The sequence below is a fragment of the Chrysemys picta genome, chromosome 7 (assembly GCF_011386835.1).
Source record: "Chrysemys picta bellii isolate R12L10 chromosome 7, ASM1138683v2, whole genome shotgun sequence".
NCBI classification, from domain to species: Eukaryota; Metazoa; Chordata; order Testudines; family Emydidae; genus Chrysemys; species Chrysemys picta.
In genome coordinates, this window is record NC_088797.1 from 33,533,553 (window position 1) to 33,545,892 (window position 12,340).

The following is a 12,340-nucleotide window of genomic DNA, read 5'->3' on the forward strand; positions in this document are numbered from 1 at the left end:
CCCCTAAGAAGGGATCAGGCAAGGGAAGATTGCCCTGTCATATTCATTTCTATTTCTGGCATGCAGTTCAGGGGCCTCAACTCTCAGATCCTTATTCTGTGTGCACACAAAGCTGTGCGCAAATGTGAGTACTGTGTGTTTGTGCATCCATGAATGTGCCTGTGCATGCATGAGCGTGAGGCTGTGTGTGTCAGTGTGTGCGCACACATTCGTAAAGAGTGTGGGTGAGCTTTCCACACCATATTACTGGGGAGTTGGGTTTTCTTTGAACAGATGGGACTGCAATCCTGTCCCCCCTGCATTGAGAAGGGGAAGATGGGAGACCAAGGTCTTTCTTTACTACTGGTCCCCCTTTTGATATTCCCCTTTTCCAAGGTTACCAGTATTTTTTCTCAGGCAGAACTAAGTTCCTCCTTCATAATACTGCAGTATGGCTGAGACTTCACTTCAAACCATTATGGCAAAAGCTAAGGGGGTGTGTGTGTATATTATATACACCTCTACCTCGATATAACGCTGTCCTCGGGAGCCAAAAAATCTTACCGTGTTATAGGTGAAACTGCATTATATCGAACTTGCTTTGATCCGCTGGAGTGCGCAGCCCCCCCCCCGGAGCACTGCTTTACCACGTTATATCAGAATTCGTGTTATATCGGGTCGCGTTATATTGGGGTAGAGGTGTATATGTAAACCAGTATAGCTATCACAGCAAACCTTCCTAGTGGAGACGTAGCTTCTACCAGCAAATCAGTGCTTTGGCGGGTCGAGCTGAGGCTAGCGCCCTGAGTGAAATAAGGCTCTACCAGCACAGGCACCCTTTTGCCAGTATCGCTGCTTCTTCACTAGGGCTTTTGCCAATATAGCAATGTCACTTAAAATAAAAAAATCACCCTTGTCTGAAACATTGCTAGCGTAGCCCGGGCTTCAGTATCAGCCCCACAGGTTCAATGCAGGCACCCAGCCCCACTCTAGCTACTACATACCATTACCTATCAGGGCTTCTAATACAACCCAGGAGTCCTGAATCTCATCCCCTCCCTACTCTAACCAACTAGACCCCCCTCCCCCCCAAGCCAGGGATAGAACCCAGGAGTCCTGGCTCCCACCCACCCCCCCGAGCCAGGGATCGAAGCCAGGGCCAGGGAATATTTGTAAGCAGCTCTCAGCACCTTGGCACTAGAATTGCTGAATGACAATATTTCCTCAACCTCCTTCCCAGCTGGCACCTCCCCATGTGCCTCCCGCAGGTCTTCTCCCAGTCCATGCACAGAGCTACACTGCAGCTCCGCACTAGCTGAGCACGCAAAGGTGGGTGAATGATTGGCACAGAAAGGGGGTGGGACAGGCAGGCAGAGTGTGTGTATGGGGGGAGAGAGAGAGGGAGCCGTGCAAATCTCTGTCCTGGCAGGCTACGCAAGGACTACAACTCCCAGCATGCTCTGCACTGGGCAGGCCCCTGCCGGCGCGAGCGAGCGGCTGCGGGGAACATGCCGCAGTGCGCGTGTGAGGCTGCAGCAGCTGGGTCGGTAACTTGACCCGTGTCAAGGTCATGGCAGTAAAGTCCTTGATGGGCTGTCACAGGCGGACAGCGGAGAGTGTCAGGTGGTTATCTGAGCTACTCACCTCCCCCACCCCATCAGCTAATGTACCCCTCTCACCCCCACCCTCACACCCCATCAGCTAATGTACCCCCTCACTCCCCCTTCACCTCATCAGCTAATGTACCCGCTCACCCCCGCCCTCACCCAAATACCCCATCAGCTAATGTACCCCCTCACTCTCCGCCCATGCACCCCATCAGCTAATGTACCCCCCCACCCTCGCCCACATACCCATCAGCTAATGTACCCCCTCACTCTCCACCCATGTACCCCATCAGCTAATGTATCCCCTCACCCCCCACCCTCACCCACATATCCCGTCAGCTAATCTACCCCCTCACCCTCCACCTATGCACCCCATCAGCTAATTACCCACCCCCCATGCACCCACCCACCCCCACATCCAATCAGCTAATCTATCCCCCCCACTCATGCACTCACCCCCACCCACACACCCCATCAGCTAATCTACATACCCCCATGCACCCCCTACCCATCCCCATACACCCCATCATCTAATCTGCCCATCCCAAACAGCTGTCAACTTAATCTACCCATCCCCATACATCCACCATCAAGTAATCTACCCATCCTCACACGCACCATTATTGTATCTGTATGTTTCTCAGAAAAACTGAGGAACCATCTCCTGCACCTTACATACTGCAAAGGAGACCAGCTCAAACAAGAAATCATCACATGCTCCCATGATCAGGAAACCTACCTGGAGATCACGCAGGAAACCAAAAGCATCTATCTAAAAAAACTTGATGAGAGCCATCCAACAGCACAAACAACAAGTGAAACCTACTGCAACAACCAACAGACAACCACCTGTGAGTGAAACCATGACACCAGCACCCAGCACATGGACACAACACCCCAATATAATCAACCTATCAAGACTACCCCCACCTGAACTGAAATACAGTATCTGTACTCTCCAAGGGACTGAACTTCTGCCCACCATCGAACCTGAACCCGTACTAACTATAAAAAACGGTTAATTACCTTCTGTAACTGTTGTTCTTCGAGGTGTGTTGTTCACATCCATTACACATTAGGTGTACGCGCGCCGCGTGCACGGACGTCGGAAACTTTTTCCCTTAGCGGCTCCCGTCGGGTCGGCGGGCCCCCTCCTTCCCGCCAGAGCGGCGCCCCGCTCCAGGGTATATATATCCCTGCCGACCCGACCCCTCCGGTTCCTTCTTGCCGGAGACTCCGACAGAGGGGAAGGAGGGTGGGAAGTGTAATGGAGGTGAACAACACATCTCGAAGAACAACAGTTACAGAAGGTAAGTAACCGTTTTTTCTTCTTCGAGTGATTGTTCACGTCCATTACACATTAGGTGATTCCCAAGCTTACCATTGGAGGTGGGTAGGAGTCAAGGTACAAGTGACTGTAACACAGCCCGACCGACCATCGCGTCCTCTCTGGTCTGATGATGGATCGCGTAGTGGGCTGTGAACGTGTGCATGGACGACCAGGTGGCTGCCTTACAGATCTCCTGGATCGGGACCTGCGCCAAGTAGGCCATTGAGGACGCTTGGGCTCTAGTCGAATGGGCCCGGATCTCCGGGGCCGGAACATTGGCGAGCTCATAACAAGTGCGTATACAGTGCACAATCCATGCCGACAAGCGCTGTGTCGAAATAGGCAAACCTTTCATACGTTCCGCAATCACAATGAACAGCTGGGGTGTTCTGCGGAATGACCTGGTCCGCTCCAGGTAAAATGCCAACGCCCTTCGGACATCCAGGGTATGTAGGCTGCGGTGGTGAGGGTCCGTATGGGGTTTTGGAAAAAACACCGGAAGGCAAATGTCTTGCCCCATGTGAAACTGTGACACCACCTTTGGGAGGAATTTGGGGTGCGGCCTAAGCTGCACCTTATCTTTATGGAACACCGTATAAGGTGGCTCCGACGAGAGGGCCTTCAATTCCGATACCCTTCTGGCCGACGTGATGGCCACGAGAAACGCCACCTTCCAGGAGAGGTGCGTGAGGGAGCAAGTGGCCAGGGGCTCAAAGGGGGGACTCATAAGTCTATTTAGCACTAGGTTCAGAGACCACGTCGGAACCGGCGGGCGTGAGTAGGGAAACACCCTTTCCAGCCCCTTGAGGAATCGGGCCACTGTGGGGTTAGAGAATACTGACACTCCCAACTCTCCCGGATGGAAAGCCGAAATAGCGGCTAAGTGAACTCTAATTGAGGCGGGCGCGAGCCCTTGATTCTTGAGGTGCAGTAAATAGTCCAAGATGGACGGAACCGAGGCCTGTAAAGGTTGTATGCGTTGGGGCTCACACCAGTGGGAGAACCTTTTCCACTTCACCAGGTATGTTGCCCTTCTAGAGGGCTTCCTACTATTAAGGACGACTTGCTGAACCTGGTGAGAGCACCTGTGTTCTGCATCGTTCAGCCAGAGAGATACCACGCCATGAGATGTAGCGAAGACAGGTTCGGGTGGAGTAGGCGACCTTTGTCTTGTGTGACTAGGTCGCGATGGAGGGGAAGGGTGATTGGATCGGCTATGGACAGTTCCAGCAGGGACATGAACCAATGCTGGCGTGGCCAGGCCGGGGCAATAAGTATGATCGTTGCCCTGTCCCTGCGGGTCTTGAGAAGAACCTTGTGTATAAGTGGAAATGGAGGGAAGGCATATTTTAGGCTCCCTCCCCATGGGATCATGAAGGCATCCGCTACTGATCCCGGGCTGAGGTTCTGGAACGAGCAGAACTGAGGGCATTGGCTGTTGTCCCTGGTGGCGAACAGATCCACCCGGGGAAAACCCCACCTCCGGAAGATCGAATGCAGGACGTCTCCTCTCAGCGTCCATTCGTGCATTCGGTAGGAGCGGCTGAGGCGGTCCGCTAAGCCGTTTTGAATTCCTGGAAGATACGTCACGATGAGGTGTATCGCATGGGCTATACAGAAGTTCCATAATTGGAGTGCCTCGCGACAGAGGGGAGAAGACCGGGACCCGCCCTGCTTGTTTATATAGAACATGGCGGTAGTGTTGTCCGTCAGGACTGCCACGCTGTGACCTTTTAGGAAGGCATGGAAGGTCTGGCAGGCGAGGCGAACCGCTCTTAGCTCCTTCAGATTGATGTGAAGCAGCTTGTCCTCTCTGGACCACAGCCCTTGTGTCCGCAGTTCCCCCAGGTGCGCCCCCCAACCTATGTCTGATGCGTCTGTCACTAACGTCAGAGTGGGTTGTAGGGTAGCGAAGGGGATCCCCTCGCATACCTGCTGGCGATCGAGCCACCAGCGTAGCGAGCTGAGCACCTGGTTCGGGATCGTGACTACCTGATCCAATGGGTCTCTGTTGGGGCGATGCGTGTGGGCGAACCACAACTGTAAAGGCCGAAGCCTCAGCCGGGCATGTCTGACCATGTGTGTGCAAGCTGCCATATGCCCCAGAAGTTGCATGCAACATCTTGCTGTTGTCGTGGGAAATTTTTGGACCGAGCTTACGGCCCCGTGAATTGACATGAACCGTGCCTCTGGTAAACTCGCTCGCGCGGTTACCGAGTCCAGGGTAGCACCTATGAAGTCCAGCCTCTGAGTGGGGACTAACATGGATTTCGGTACGTTGACCCGGAGGCCGAGCTTGTCGAACGTCTGCAAGGCCAGCGTTACGTGAGATCGGACTTCGGCCTCTGACCTGCCCACGAGTAGCCAATCGTCCAGGTACGGGAACACACGCATCCTTCTTTTTCGAAGGAAGGCTGCTACCACGGACATGCACTTCATGAACACCCGTGGTGCTGACGCCAGGCCGAAGGGCAGGACCGTAAATTGGAAATGGCGCTGGCCGACAATGAAGCGCAGAAACCGCCTGTGGGCCGGATTGATTGCGATGTGAAAATAGGCATCTTTCATATCGAGGGCAGCATACCAATCCCCCGGATCCAGGGATGGGATAATAGTTCCAAGGGAGACCATACGGAAGCGCGCTTTGATCAGGAACCTGTTTAGATCGCGCAGGTCCAAGATAGGACGGAGGCCCCCTTTTGCCTTGGGAATCAGGAAGTATCTGGAATAGAATCCTTTTCCCCTTAGGTCCAGAGGGACCTCTTCTACTGCTCCTGCAGAGAGAAGGGTCTGTACCTCCTGTACGAGGAGTTGCTCGTGAGAAGGGTCCCTGAAGAGGGACGGGGAAGGGGGATGGCAGGGAGGGGGCGAGGAAAACTGGAGGGTATAACCCGCCTTCACTGTGCGCAGGACCCAGCGGTCCGATGTTATGCGCGACCAGGCCCGGTAGAAACGGGACAGACGGTCCTTGAAACCCAAAGGAGGATCCGGTATATGAAGTGGTACGCTGTCCTCGGGCGTAGCTTCAAAAGCCTGGTTTATTTCCCGGCTGTGGCTTGCCGTGGCCATGATTCTGGCCCTGGTTAGGCGTATTGTTTCGTCTCCGCCTATTATCCCTGCCTCGACGGCGGTAAGGCTCGTGTCGGGGCCGAGGGTGGTAATGCCTTTGCGGCGGCTGGGGCTTGAAGGGCTTACGCTGCGTCACCGGCGTATGCATACCCAGTGACTTAAGGGTCGCTCGTGAGTCCTTAAGGCTGTGCAGCCTGGCGTCCGTCTGGTCGGAAAACAAGCCCGAACCTTCAAACGGGAGGTCCTGCAGCGTGGTCTGTACCTCCGGCGGGAGACCTGAAGCCTGCAACCACGCCGAACGCCGCATCACGACTCCCGACGCAATTGTTCTGGCCGCAGCGTCGGCTGAGTCTAGAGCGGCCTGTAAAGAGGTCTTGGCCACTGCCATTCCTTCCTCTACCAGGGCCGTGAACTCCTGATGAGCGTCAGGTGGGAGGGAGTCCTTAAACTTGGCGACTGATGCCCAGGAATTGAAATTGTGCCTGTTTAGGATCGCCTGCTGAGTGACGATCCTCAGCTGAAGGCCTCCCGATGAATAGACTTTCCTCCCGAATAAGTCCAATCTCTTATCTTCCTTGCCCTTGGGGGCAGGAGCTTGCTGGCCATGCCGCTCTTTCTCGTTCACCGCTGAGACCACCAGCGAACAGGGGGAAGGATGTAGAAAGAGGAAGTCAAACCCTCTAGATGGGGCGAAGTACTTTCTCTCCACGCCCTTTGCAGTTGGCGTGCTAGAGGCCGGTGTTTGCCACACCGTCTTATAGTTGGACTGTACGGTCCGTATAATCGGGAGAGCGACTCTGGAGGGGCCCTCTGGGCTCAGGATATCGACCATGGGGTCGTCCTGCTCCACGGTCTCTTCCGCCTGCAAACCCAGATTAAGGGCTACCCGGCGAAGCAGGTCTTGATGTGCCCGATGGTCAATCGGGGGAGGGCCGGACACCAATGTGCCCGCAACTGCCTCATCTGGCGAGGAGGACGAGGTCGGGGCCTTTTGCCCATCCTCAGTATCCTGCAGTCCGGCATCAGCCAATTGCTCCTCTGCGGCATGACCCGCCGCGTGGGATTGGGACGGTACCGTACTCGGTGCCGAGTCCCCTCTTTCCCGCTCCGGTGGTCTAGAGACCGTTGCCTCCCTATACGATGGTGGACGGTGCCGCGGGGAGCGGGATCGGTACCGGGATGGCCCGGATCTCGAAGCCCTCGATGGGGGCCCTTGTTGGTGGTAGGCCCAGGGTGTCCAGAATGGCCATTGGCTCGGCTGGCCCCATTGTGACTGTCCGTAGTCCCTGCTGGCCTGTGATCTACGGGCAACCCCGCCGTATCGGTCTGAGTCAGTCCCCGAGACCACGGACGGTGACCTGGAAGGCCACGGTGGCGCCGTAGGACGGTGCCGATCCGACCTTGGAGAATAGCGCCTTCGCGACCAGGACCTGGAACGGCGCCTCGCCGACCTGGACCTGGAACGGTACCGGTGATCCCGGGACCGGGAACGGCTACGGCTGGTCGGCCTTGGGTAACGAGCCGCCAATGCTTCACGGTGCCGACTCGTGCTCGGTTGCTGAGTCGGTGCCGATCGTGTGCTGAAGCCCGACTGCTGCGGTGCTTCTTGCGCCGGGGGCAACCGGGAGTCCACCGAGGCGGAGCTCGACCGGGACCGGTCCCTGGAACGGTGCCGAGACGGCGACCGTGACGGGCGCACCATCGCCGGCTTGCCTCTGCGCGGCAGCATAGGCGGGGCGCCTTCAGCGCGTACTGGGGCCTCAATGGACAAGGCGATGAGGTCCTTAGCTGCCTCAAACGTGTCCGGAGTGGAGGGCTGTTCCACAAGTTCCTCTAGCCCTTCATTGTCGCTCGACGCGCTCATCCCGGGGCTCGACGGGCCCTTCGGCGCCGGAGCCACTACCGGGGTCCTTGACGAGGCCGTGTCGGCCTTAGGGGCACTCGAGGTCTTTACCGGTGCCGCCTTCTTATGCGGGGAGCGACCGCGGGCCTTAGGCTGGCCCTTCACTTTCGCCGGCGAAGACGATCGGCGTCGTGCCCTTCCCCGCTGGGTCGGTGCCGCGGTCTTCGAGTGACCCGCCAGTGCCGGTTCCCTCACCGAAGCCGGTGCGCTTCGCACGGAGGCAGACGGTGCCGTCGAAGTGGAGGGCTGTAACGCCGTCTCCATGAGCAGCTGCTTAAGGCGAAAGTCCCTCTCTTTTCTAGTTCTGGGCTTAAAAGCCTTGCAGATTTTGCAGCGCTCTTTCTGGTGAGCTTCCCCCAGGCAACGCAGACACGAAGCGTGGGGGTCGCTCAATGGCATAGGCCTGCGGCACGTGGCACAGGCCTTAAAACCCTGGGCGTGTGGCATACCCCACCGCCCGGTGCCGGGGCTGAACAAACAACCCCAGCAGGAGCTTTAAGTACTCTAATGAGCCGTTAACTACTGAGTAAACTCTATCTTTGATGACTACTAGATAACTCTAATGACTATTTGCTAAGGGACACTCTCAGACGAGAGACAGAGTTGTTCCAACGCCGCCACGGACGGTAAGAAGGAACTGGAGGGGTCGGGTCGGCAGGGATATATATACCCTGGAGCGGGGCGCCGCTCTGGCGGGAAGGAGGGGGCCCGCCGACCCGACGGGAGCCGCTAAGGGAAAAAGTTTCCGACGTCCGTGCACGCGGCGCGCGTACACCTAATGTAAAAAGAAGAACAGGAGGACTTGTGGCACCTTAGAGACTAACAAATTTATTTAGTCTCTAAGGTGCCACAAGTCCTCCTGTTCTTCTTTTTGCGGATACAGACTAACACGGCTGCTACTCTGAAACCGTACACCTAATGTGTAATGGACGTGAACAATCACTCGAAGAAGAAGAATTCTGATGACTCTACCTCAAGGAATTCTTTCACAAAGATGAGATCATCCACAACTACCTCATCCCCACCAATAGTCATAAGAAAAAAGAATCATCTGACTGACCATGACCCATCAGACAAAACCACACACTATCATTATATCAATTGCTTCAGGAAAACAATCAACAGTGAAATCTTTAACAAACATCACACCCACAACAATCTCTCTGCCACTGAGAGGACAGCTATACAGTCCCTGAAATCCAACTGCCAGATAGTGATCAAACACGCCGATAAATGGGGCATCATCTTGGTCCTCAACTGCGATGACTACGTCAACAAGACCAGCAGACAACATTCCGACTCCACCTACTATAAAGAATTCAAAGATGACCCCAAACCACATTTCACCCAGGTATTTAAGGAGATCATCAAATTCTTTCCTGAAACCTCATCCCCCACGAACCCTCCCCAAAGACCTTCTACATGCTTCCCAAGATACACAAACAAGGGAATCCAGACGGACCTATCATATCTGGCCATGGCACTCTTTCTTAAGGAATATCAGGACTCATAGAAACCATCCTCAAACCACTCACCACACAAAAGGCCTCCTCCAAGACGCTACCGATTTCCTCCAGAAACTCCTCAACATTAACCAGTTCCCTCAGAACACCATCTTCACCACCATGGATATAACCTCCCTAGACACCAACATCCCTCACCAGGACAACATCACTGCCTGCCTCAGATACCTACAGGATAATGTACAATGCTCAGAAATCCACCCCAAACTCATCCATTTCATCCTCACCCATAACAATTTACATTTAACAAACACACACTTAGTCCAAACCATGGGACCAGCCATGGGTACTAGGATGGCTCCCCAATATGCCAACCTCTACATGGGCCACCTCAAGGAAGAATTTCTGAAAAAAAAAGTGTGCCTTGAAGCCAACAAGATACCTGAGGGACATTATATTTTTGTCCTCTGGACTCCTTCATAGATTCCACCACAACTTCAACCATAGGCACTGAAAAAAATTAGTGGGTGCTCAGCACCTACCAGCAGCCAAACTCTCCCCTCCCCCTAGCGCCTCCTGCCCCCTGCTAATCAACTCCTCCCCCTCCCTCCCAGCGCCTCCTGCACACTGCAGAACGGCTGTTCCATGGGATACAGGAGGCGCTGGGAGGGAGGGGGAGGAGTGGGGATGGGGCATGCTCTGGGTTGGGGGCAGGAAGAGGCTGAGCTGGAGCAGAGTGGAGGTGGGAAGAGACAGGGCTGGGCCTTGGGAGAAGGGGTGGAGTGGGGGCGGGCTAGGGGGCAGAGTTGAGCTCCCCCCAAGCAGAGAGGAAGTTGGTGCCTATGACTTCAACAACCTTCCCTATCTATGAAACTCTCTAACACACCCACAGCCACATCAGCTTCCTGGACTCTAATTAGCTTCAGCAACAGAACTCTATAAATGACTATGTACAAGAAACCCACAGTTCACCACACTCACCTCCACTGATCCAGCAACCACCCCTGTTCTCTACAGCCAGGCACTCAGATGCCAGAGAATATGCTGAGGAGAAAGTCTGGGATACACCCCTTAAACTTAAAAGCACCTTAACCAAACAAGGACAGTCCACCAGAGAAGTAGATCGCATCATTGAATGGGCCACCCAATACCCCAAGAGAACCTGCTTCAATACAGAAAAAAAAATAATCCATCAGTCGCATACCCCTAGCTGTCACTTACCATCCCACACTGGAACCCACATGGGTGATCCTCAAACAATTTCAACCCATACTCCATGGGGACCACATCCTGGAAAAAAAAGTCTTTCCTGAACTCCCTTTCTGGCCTTCAAACAACCCCCAATCTTGCCAAGCTCATGGTCAGAAGCAAACTCCCCACAGACAAGGACCCATCAAATCAAAGCAGCACCAGCCTACACTCTTGAATGAACTCACATAGAAAAATGATAAAAGACAAAAACACCCTGTCACCCAGGGGCAAACACTTCTCACCAAATGCTCACTCTGTATCAGACCTCTCCAGACTCATCCTCAAATGAAACCTGCACAACGCCTGGGAGCATAAATCCATAGCGCCGCTAGACACTAAAACCTATGGACTTAGTGGGAGACTGGTTTCATGGAGCATTACAGGAATCTATAGCACACACCTGCCTGCTAACCCTTAATGGCGCATTTCAAACGCCTTTTACATCACAATCTCACCCTGGTGGGCCACTCCATCTCAAATGGCTTCCTGCAATGTGACCCCTTATGCTTATCTGTCCTGACTTGTATTTAGCTCAGACACTCAGATTTCTTTCCCCAGACCTGAAGGTTACCTCTCTGTCGTTCAAAAGCTCGCACCTTCCACCAACAAAAGTTGGTCCAATGGAAGATATACCTTACTTACCTTGTCTCTCTCTATCCCCATACCTATCCATCCATCCCCATACACCTCCCCATTTACTGATCCATCCTTGTATGTAACTATCCATCCATCCCCATACACACCCCTTCATCTCCAGACACAGCCAGCCATCTATTCATCCCCCGACATTTCAGCCCCCCCCCAGTCTCTCTTTATCTCTCTACCTACCTGTCTAAGCTCCCTCTTTCCCACTAAGCTCTCTGTTGATCTCCCTAATTTCACTCTCTAGCTCCCCAGTCTCATTATCAGTCTAATCTCTCTATCCTCTAATCCCTGCCCCTGAGTGACAGTCACCCCCTGTGCGTGCTGTAAATCCCTATTGGCAGGATTGAGATGGGATTTAAGTGATTCGTAGAGCCCGCCCCGGGATCCATTCCCGCTCGCACTGCCTCATTGGCTTGGTTTCCCAGTGGGCTTTGAGAAAAGGCTTTGTTTTAATGCCACCAGGGCTCTACTGAATCCCAAGGGCCCTGTGTGTCTGATAGGAGAATCCTCCAGCACCCTGGGTCTCTGGTAGCGGCTCCCATGCTCTGGTCCCAGGATGCTGCCTTGCTTGTAATGAGTGGAATTCCCATTGCAACAGCTGTGGCAATGCAACTCAGACCCCCTCCCCCAGAGGGGCTGGGCCTCCCACATACGCCCTCACACAAGGGTGGTGAGAAGAAGAGCTCAGACCTCCACAGGCAGCCAGGGGCCACAGATGCCGTCTCACACATTGGGGTAGAGGGTCAGATTCCTCCCAGAGGGGCAGAACAGCCCCAGACCTCAGCTCCTGTGGGGCCAGGGAGAGAGGCTCATACCGTTCCAGAGGGGCAGGGTCCCCTAGCCAGATCCCAGTTCACACATGGGGAGCCAGGAAAAGGGCTTAGACTCCCCCTTGAGGGGTAGCTCCAGCACACAGCCAGGGTGGTACATAGGTAAGCTCACCTTGAGGGGCACCCCCTCATGCCTGGGCATGGCCTTGCAGGGGTCCTCGTCACCAGCACCCCTGACTGCTTCCCAGGCCCTGTGCTTCCCAGGGGTCCTCGTCACCTTGCGCCACTCTCCCACCCAGCTAACACCCCCCCCGCCCCCGCAG

The 12,340-nt window shown here is 54.6% G+C and overlaps 1 long non-coding RNA gene across 1 annotated transcript in view; it reads left to right on the forward strand.

The window, feature by feature from the left end:
- LOC135972856 (uncharacterized) overlaps positions 1-12,340 on the forward strand; it is a 22,456-nt gene continuing 10,116 nt past the window's right edge. The window contains exon 1 of the long non-coding RNA XR_010589419.1: positions 1-124. This is a non-coding gene — a long non-coding RNA (uncharacterized LOC135972856). The remainder of the gene's footprint in view (positions 125-12,340) is intronic.